This window comes from Chinchilla lanigera, unplaced genomic scaffold (assembly GCF_000276665.1).
Source record: "Chinchilla lanigera isolate Chin_1 unplaced genomic scaffold, ChiLan1.0 scaffold00039, whole genome shotgun sequence".
Lineage (NCBI taxonomy): Eukaryota > Metazoa > Chordata > Mammalia > Rodentia > Chinchillidae > Chinchilla > Chinchilla lanigera.
Genome location: NW_004955440.1, coordinates 7594083 through 7601512, shown reverse-complemented (window position 1 = coordinate 7601512; position 7430 = coordinate 7594083). Strand labels below are relative to the sequence as shown.

At 38.6% G+C, this 7430-nt stretch overlaps 1 protein-coding gene across 1 annotated transcript in view; it reads left to right on the top strand.

The window, feature by feature from the left end:
- The window catches only part of Lrp1b (low density lipoprotein receptor-related protein 1B), a 1427040-nt gene that overhangs the window by 874054 nt on the left and 545556 nt on the right, over positions 1-7430 (top strand). The gene's annotated exons all lie outside the window — the stretch shown is intronic.

Below are 7430 nucleotides of genomic sequence, written 5' to 3'. Positions count from 1 at the left end.
TTTATTTTGAGACAAGATCTTGCTATTTACATCAGGCTGGCCTTGAACTCACTATGTAGCCCATGCTGGCCTCAAACTCATGGCAATCTTCCTGCCTCTGTCTCTCAAATGCTGGGATTACAGGGTATATCACCACACCCTGATAAATTCTTCCCCATTTCTGAAGCAATCTTATCAATTGTCTATTCTCAACTGTCTGAAATATCGACTGCAATAGTTTCTGCTTTTAAATATATTTTTTATCTTATGGAAAAAATAAAATTTCAACAGCATAATAGGAGAATAATAATAGTTAATAGGTTGCATATTGTCATCTGTAAAATAATTACAGTATAAGACATGGGCATAAAAATGTTCTCCAAATGATATTAGCACAATGGCTAGTACTAAAATTATGTCTACTGTCATTGCTCTTAGATATTTTTTCAGTATTTAGTCAATTTTTAGGGAATTTTTCTTTTATGAAAAAGCCTTAGGGTCATATATTATTCTAAAACATTTTCCTACGTAATTTCCCATTTACCTGTCATATAAGATAGTCTACAATCAAGTATGTGGTATTTAACTCTTTATCACCTGGCTTTCAGTGAGAAGGCTCTTTCGTTTGTGTTTCTGATTCTCCTTTTCCTCACAACTTTTCACAATGTCTTCATTGTTAATTCCTGTTGGAGGCTGAGATGTGAACTCCAGTTAATCCACCTCCTGCTCAGTTTTAAGTGCCTCTTTATGGAGAAACAGGAGGAGGAGGGTAACACTATTGACTAAAATAGAGATTTTGTGTTGCTTATGAATTTTATTTAACTTACCATTCATTTTCAACTTATATACATATATAGTTGGAAACTATATATATATATATATGTAATTGGAAACTTTCCAACATATATAGCTAGAAAGCAGGTTACCTATATTGTATTTATGCTGAAAAACATTACAAAAATCATTTGATGAAGGTGAGAGAAATACATAGTGCAACCATATAATGAATATAGTGGTGCAAGTAGGCTTATTATTATTTGGGGAAACAAAAGATGGAATTTAGGAAAAAGAGGCATGTCATTTTATTTGTATTTTGTGTTTTTAGTGTGAGATGGGGAAGACCTAGTGCAAATGAATAATAAACTTAAAATAGAACTAAGGATATTAAACAAACTCAAGTAAGTCAATAGATATATCTATATAGAAAATGTTTAGCATTCGTGGATTTTATGGTCAGAAAATGGTTTTAGTCAGAGGTAATCTTGATTCTGTCCACTAGAATGTGTCATGTAGTAATTTGTCAGATTTTGAGATGAAGAATTTGAGTCATGGGCAATGTAGGAGATAGGAGGTTGAATTTAACCATCTATTGCACACTTGCATCTTAAGATTTACTTATTCATTGCTTGCTGATATTCTTTCGTGTACAGTGTTACTACCTTTTAAAATGCATTGTATTTCTAATTTTGTTTTTCTTTATGGTACTGTATAATCTATGGAAATTATATTTACCATGATAACTATAGGTAAGGATTACAAAATTATCATGCATGTTCTTCTTCATTGTTACACTTCTATCCATATATTTATGTTGTAGTTTGGAGGGCTACGGCAAAGTATTATAGACTACACACTTGTGAAAATAACAAAAATATTTCTCACTGTTTTGGAGTTTAGAAGTCTCAGATGAGGCTCTGGTGGGGCATCACTGACTGCTAGCTTCATATTTCTTCACTGGATGGTGAGAGGTAGAAAAAGAGAGACAGAGACAGAGACAGAACACTTCTTTCTCAGGTCTCTTTGATCGGGACACTAATTCCATCTTAAGGTTCACCTGTGACTTCATTAGCTACTGTCTTATTACTTCCTTGTTGCTGAGAAGCAATAGCTAACACCCACAAGTTTAAGGAGGAAAGGTTTAATTTGGCTCTCAGTTTGTAGTAGCTTCAGTCAAAAGTCAGCTGGCTCCAGGGCAGGGTGGAGTGGCAGAGGAGAAACAGTCCATGGTGGGTAGGCAGGAAGCAGACAGGGATGAAGGGAGGAGCAGGGATATATACTCTTTCAGCTCACACCCACAGTGACCCACCTCTTCCCAACAGGCTTCACCTCTCTGCATCACAACCAGCTATAAACCCATTCATGGATTAACCCAGCATCACACAACCATGATCCTGTATCACACACCCTGACTGATTAAGCCACCTCCCAAAAAGCCCACCTATGAATACATGAGGCTTTGGGGGACACATAGATATAAACCATTGTACCTCCCAAATGCCCTACCTCCTCGTATCATGACACTTATTGTTAGGGTTCTAACTCAAACATTCCATTTATTATATGCATTTTATCTTTTCGTTTATTTAAGCATCCATACCTATCTATATATCTATTTCAATATATAAGTAATGTAAAATGAATTATAGTCTTCACATTTTTAGATAATAGACTTTAAGATTAAATAAAGACGATCAAAATTAACTTCATTTTTAATTAAATAAAAATGCTTTAGGTTCCTATTCATCACCAACCAGCTATGTGATCTGGGGAAGTCATTAAACTCTAGTAGACATTATTTGCTGTTGAAGCATGAGGCTTCTCAGTATGAGCTATAAAGTTTTCACCTTGCATGACTGTCAATAATGGGTTGCTCTAAGGTACAAGAAATAGTTTTCCATAAAGCATTGCGTGCATTGAAGCAGTACAGAAGGGACTGCAGCACTATGACAAAAATAAAGTTTATTCATAAAGTTATGCTTATCAGAGTTCCTATTACCCCGTTTTATAAATTAGGCAACAATTTTACTTTTGCCCATTAGTGGGGGATTTGGTATTATAGTGGATTACAACAGAAAGTTGGTTCCCTTTGAATAGGTTCCATGCTTTCTATAAATATTTAAGTAGCCATCTCTAATGCCCATCTAATGTTAGAATCCATTGCAATTGGCTAACAACCTGTGCACAAAATCTCACAGGTAATAGCAAGAAAAAATGTTCACACAATTTTCATGAATACCTAAGCGCTTCCCACTGAATTCTTGTGATATCAATCAAATTTAAATACACTATTGATCTGTTTCAAGTAGCAATTTGCCCTAAATACACTTAATAATTAAATATGTGAGAGTCATTGAATTTGGGTGACTGCTGGGATCAATCAGCGGAGGAGAGGAAAGGCAAGTTCTACATGTGATTTCAGTCTATTACAAACACACGACACCTTATAATAAATTTTAAAAATTGGTTCTGTTGATTTGATTATGTGCACAATTTCTTTTCTAACTCAATGTCAACAAAATAAGTTAATAATTTATCCTTTAGAGATAGACTATCTATGACAAAGCCTTTGTAGTTGTCTAACATTTCTGCTAATTGAAAAACTGAGTCCTAGTGGCAAAAAATTAATCTTTACCTGCTTAGACACAGCGCTCAGCTGGTTTTTCAGTGACATATTTTTAAAACTCATATCTCCATTAGTTTTACCAAAATATTATTTACTGTAATAAATAATTTGGGGCTTATTGCATGTCTAGTGCTTAAATTACATACTCGTTATGAATTTCATCAGATGTTAGTATAGCTTATAAATAATGAAAGACAAATGTAAAATATTCGTATAGTAAACAACCTAGTAAACCTGGCATGCAGAAATCATCAAATGCCTTCTTTTCTACTTTATTTCCTAAGATAGATTATTAGAGCAAGTTGTCAAGGTCTCTATGGAGCATCATAAATGATGGCACATTATGCGCTGCAGTTCTGAGGCAGTCCATCTTGTTAAGATCCTCAGATGGAGCTCTCGAATGTTCCTATAAAAATGATTCTGAACTGATTCTTTCTGGTGCCTTTAACAGAGTGGGGTGTCTGACAACCGGGAAGGTTTTTACTTCAGTCTTCCGCTGTCTTTTACATTGTGAATCTACTTCATATATTTTCAAATGTAATTATTATTATTTTTTCAAAATCACCAATGACTAAATTGTCATTCTCTCTAAAAGTGAGAAAGGATTGCAGCTTGAGACCTTTCCCTCCTTCCCTTCCTAACTTTTCTTTTCTTTTAAGTTCTCCATCTTTCTGTCCCTGCCCTCAGCCTTCCATTGGTCTCCTACTTTCTTTTTTTTCTGTTTTCTTCTGGAAGTGCATTTATTTTCTTCATGCAATAAAACTTTAAATTTCTATATTCTTATTTTCCTTTTTTTGTACTAGAGATTGAACATAGGGCCTTTGCACTGAGTTACATGCTCAGCCCCACGCCCTTTATTTTGTTACTTAAGATAAGGTCTTATTAAGGTGCCTGTGTGGCACGGAAAGTGCATCCCTATTCCTCAGCACCCTAGAGCCTTAGGATTACACGTGATGCACCATTCCCAACAAGTGGAACTTCATTTTACGAGTTTAATTTGTTTTATGATTTTGAGGATGATGGTTGTTTGTGTTTGTATGGGGAAATTGGCCCTGGTTCTGTTTGTCACCTGACAAAAGAATTGATGAACTGAAGTATTACTGTATCCTTGTATTCTGAAAGTGTAAGGTTTCCAGCACAGAAGAAGAAACAAAGAAAAGAACTCAGGACAGGGAGAGGAGAGGGTGGCATGGGATAAGGAACTCCTCTGGGGCTAGACAAAGGGAGCTGGGGTTTTTAAAGACTCCGGCTAGGGGTGGAGCTTAAAAGGAGGGCTTAGTGATGTGTCAGGAACTGATTGGGAGTTTCTTCCCAAGCACATGAAGGGCAAGAGGAAGTTGTACTCTGAGCTGAGAACAGAAGAAGGAACGAGGCACTCACTGGGAAGATAAGCTGTTGTTTTGGGCTGCAGCCATATTAGACCACCACCATCATAATTCAATTCATACCCCAGCAGGAACCTATCGTTCCCATCTTTTGATTGTTAAGAAGGGATGATGACTCTCTCAGACTGCTTCCTGCTGAACAGGGGGCATCCTTTTGCTGCAGGGAGAATTGACAGGATGACTGTCCATGCCCATATGGAAGCTGGTGGCAGGTGTCTCAGCCAGGATGAGGAGTTCCTCGTTAGTGAAGGCACTCATCTGAGATCTAAGAAACCTTGAAAACAGTTTAAAAAGCCAGGGTGCTATGAGTGAACAGGTCATTACAATGATTAACAGACCCAGAAGAGGAAGCAGGAAGGGAGCCCAGGATATGAATGTGTCATTCCACCATGACCATGGCGACAGGGAAGAGTACTGATTTTTTAGCTCTTGGCATTTGCACTCTAGCCAATAGTGTAGGCTCTTTACCTTGTCTATGATGATCCCTGATTCATTTACAAAGTAACAACATTGTTCTTCCAATATCACCCAGGTGCCCTCGTTTTCAGCTGTCAGGACATCGAAAGCACAGCAGTTTTGGAGGGGAACTGCTGTAAAGCTATTAATTTAGTTTTGAAATGAGTAAACAGCGAGTGTTATGTTATCTATTCTTTAGTGAAGTTTGAGGGAGAGTTGGTGATAAAGCTCTCTGACACGAATGCTTATCCCTTTTCCCGCTGCCCTGAACCAATTCCAAAGACAGAGGGAATGCTCACCCCAATAAGAACAAGAACATGAATGGCTCTTGTTTTGCAAGCGAGATGGATGTCCTGAGGCTGGGATAGGAGAGACATTTGTATGGTATCTTGAGAATTTATTGCCAGGGCTTGGACCAGGAGGACTGGCATGCATGATCCTGTCCATTGAGGAGGAAGGCAAGGATAAGCTTCTTTTTTGCACCCTATAAATCATCCCCTAGGAGGGCAGACAGCTGTATTTTGTGTGTGTGTAATGTAATGAGCACAGTGGGGGAATGTCTTCCAGCTGAAAAGAGGAGTCTTTGGATTGAGAGATTAGGCAAGTAAAATTAGTCGACCATTGTTGAGAGTTGTGAATAAAGAGAGGGCTTACTATGGCTGAATTCCTTGGAAAAGATAGATGAAAGATATTCCATTGTTTAGGAGATACCATGTACAGTTTTGTCAGTAAGGAACACAGAGCCAGCATTCTGTAAGGTTGAGGAATGTGAGAGAGGGTCGTAGGCATGTGAGAGGGGCTGGGAATAGGGGGAATGATCTTTACTTTTAGAATGTTTAGAGGGTAAGCCAGGACATCAATAATAGGAAGTGGGGTTATAAACCAAGTTTTAAAGTCATACAACTGCCATAAGGTTTTTGCCATTCACTGCCTAGATGACAGAAGTAGAGTTCCCAAGTTTTGCCCAGGAGAAATTAGGGGTGTGACACATTAGGAAATGAAAATGTTACCTGTCTGATGTTATTACCTCAGTTCATATACCAGACTGAGATGAGTGGGTCTGCATGTTCTAAGATTTTTCCAAATCTATTTATACCTATGTCTCATAGCCCGAGGTGTCAATAACAAAAACATTGGCATTCACACATTTTCGCTGGCTGAGCATGGGAGGTAGGGGAACGACATAGGCACTATCCTGATAGCAACATATTCCTATAGGTGATTTCCAGTGGGCATTATCAAGCAGAGTTTTTTCATGGTAGCTTCTTCTCCCCTTCCATATGCCCCTATCCTAGGTTAGATGGTGTGGTACAAGGTAACAGTAGAGAATATGAAAGGTAGCTTTGGGATTTGAGGGAGTAAAATTGCAAGGACCTATTATCTCTTGTTTTGGAAGCATCATGGTGTAGATAGGTTGAGCTTGTATAACTGAAGGGGGGCCAGAAAGAGTTGGGGGTAGGAGGAGCATGTGGCTTAGGAGTTGGATCATATTTGAGAGTTGTGGGAAAAGGGTCGGGGAGTGTGGTTACTGAGGATGTCAGTAGGGTAGGCAGTTGAGAGTACATATCCCAAAGATGATGACAAAATAAAAAAGTATGAAAGCTACCTTATGTGGGGCTTGAAAGTCTTTTGGACAGATCGTCCAGAGCCCAATGATGAACATGAGAAGCAGCAGGACAACGAATATCAAAATCCATATGGGATAGCAATACATTTGTTATTTGGTAGCATGCTAGAGACTTTGGTGAGTTTGAGATGGGTGGGAGATAGCAGGCATGATGACCACTCTGATGATGAAGGTTGAGAGCTGGAGGCAGTGAGACTGTCAGGGCATCATTTGGCTTGGGTAACGTGGAACCAGGATGAAATGCTGGGGACTTTGCTGTATGTGTTGTCAAGATGACTAGGTGGGGAGCAGACCACGTTGGCTGTAATCCTGTGGGCTTAGAAGATTTGAGATATAGTAAGTCTCTAGGAACTATACATGGTTTTGGTTGTGAGTCATCCACCAGTTGTGGAAGACAGAGGTCAGCATGTTGTCGTAGCAGGTATTGGAGTAAGGACAGAACTGGAATATAGTCAGCTATGATGGGGGGAAGGTTATCAGGAGCAGGGAAGTTGTGAAGCAGAAATATTCTATCCTTCATGAGCTCAAATGGACTCAGGAAAGTGGAAGCCCTGGGAAATGACCTGAGTCTAGTTAAAGC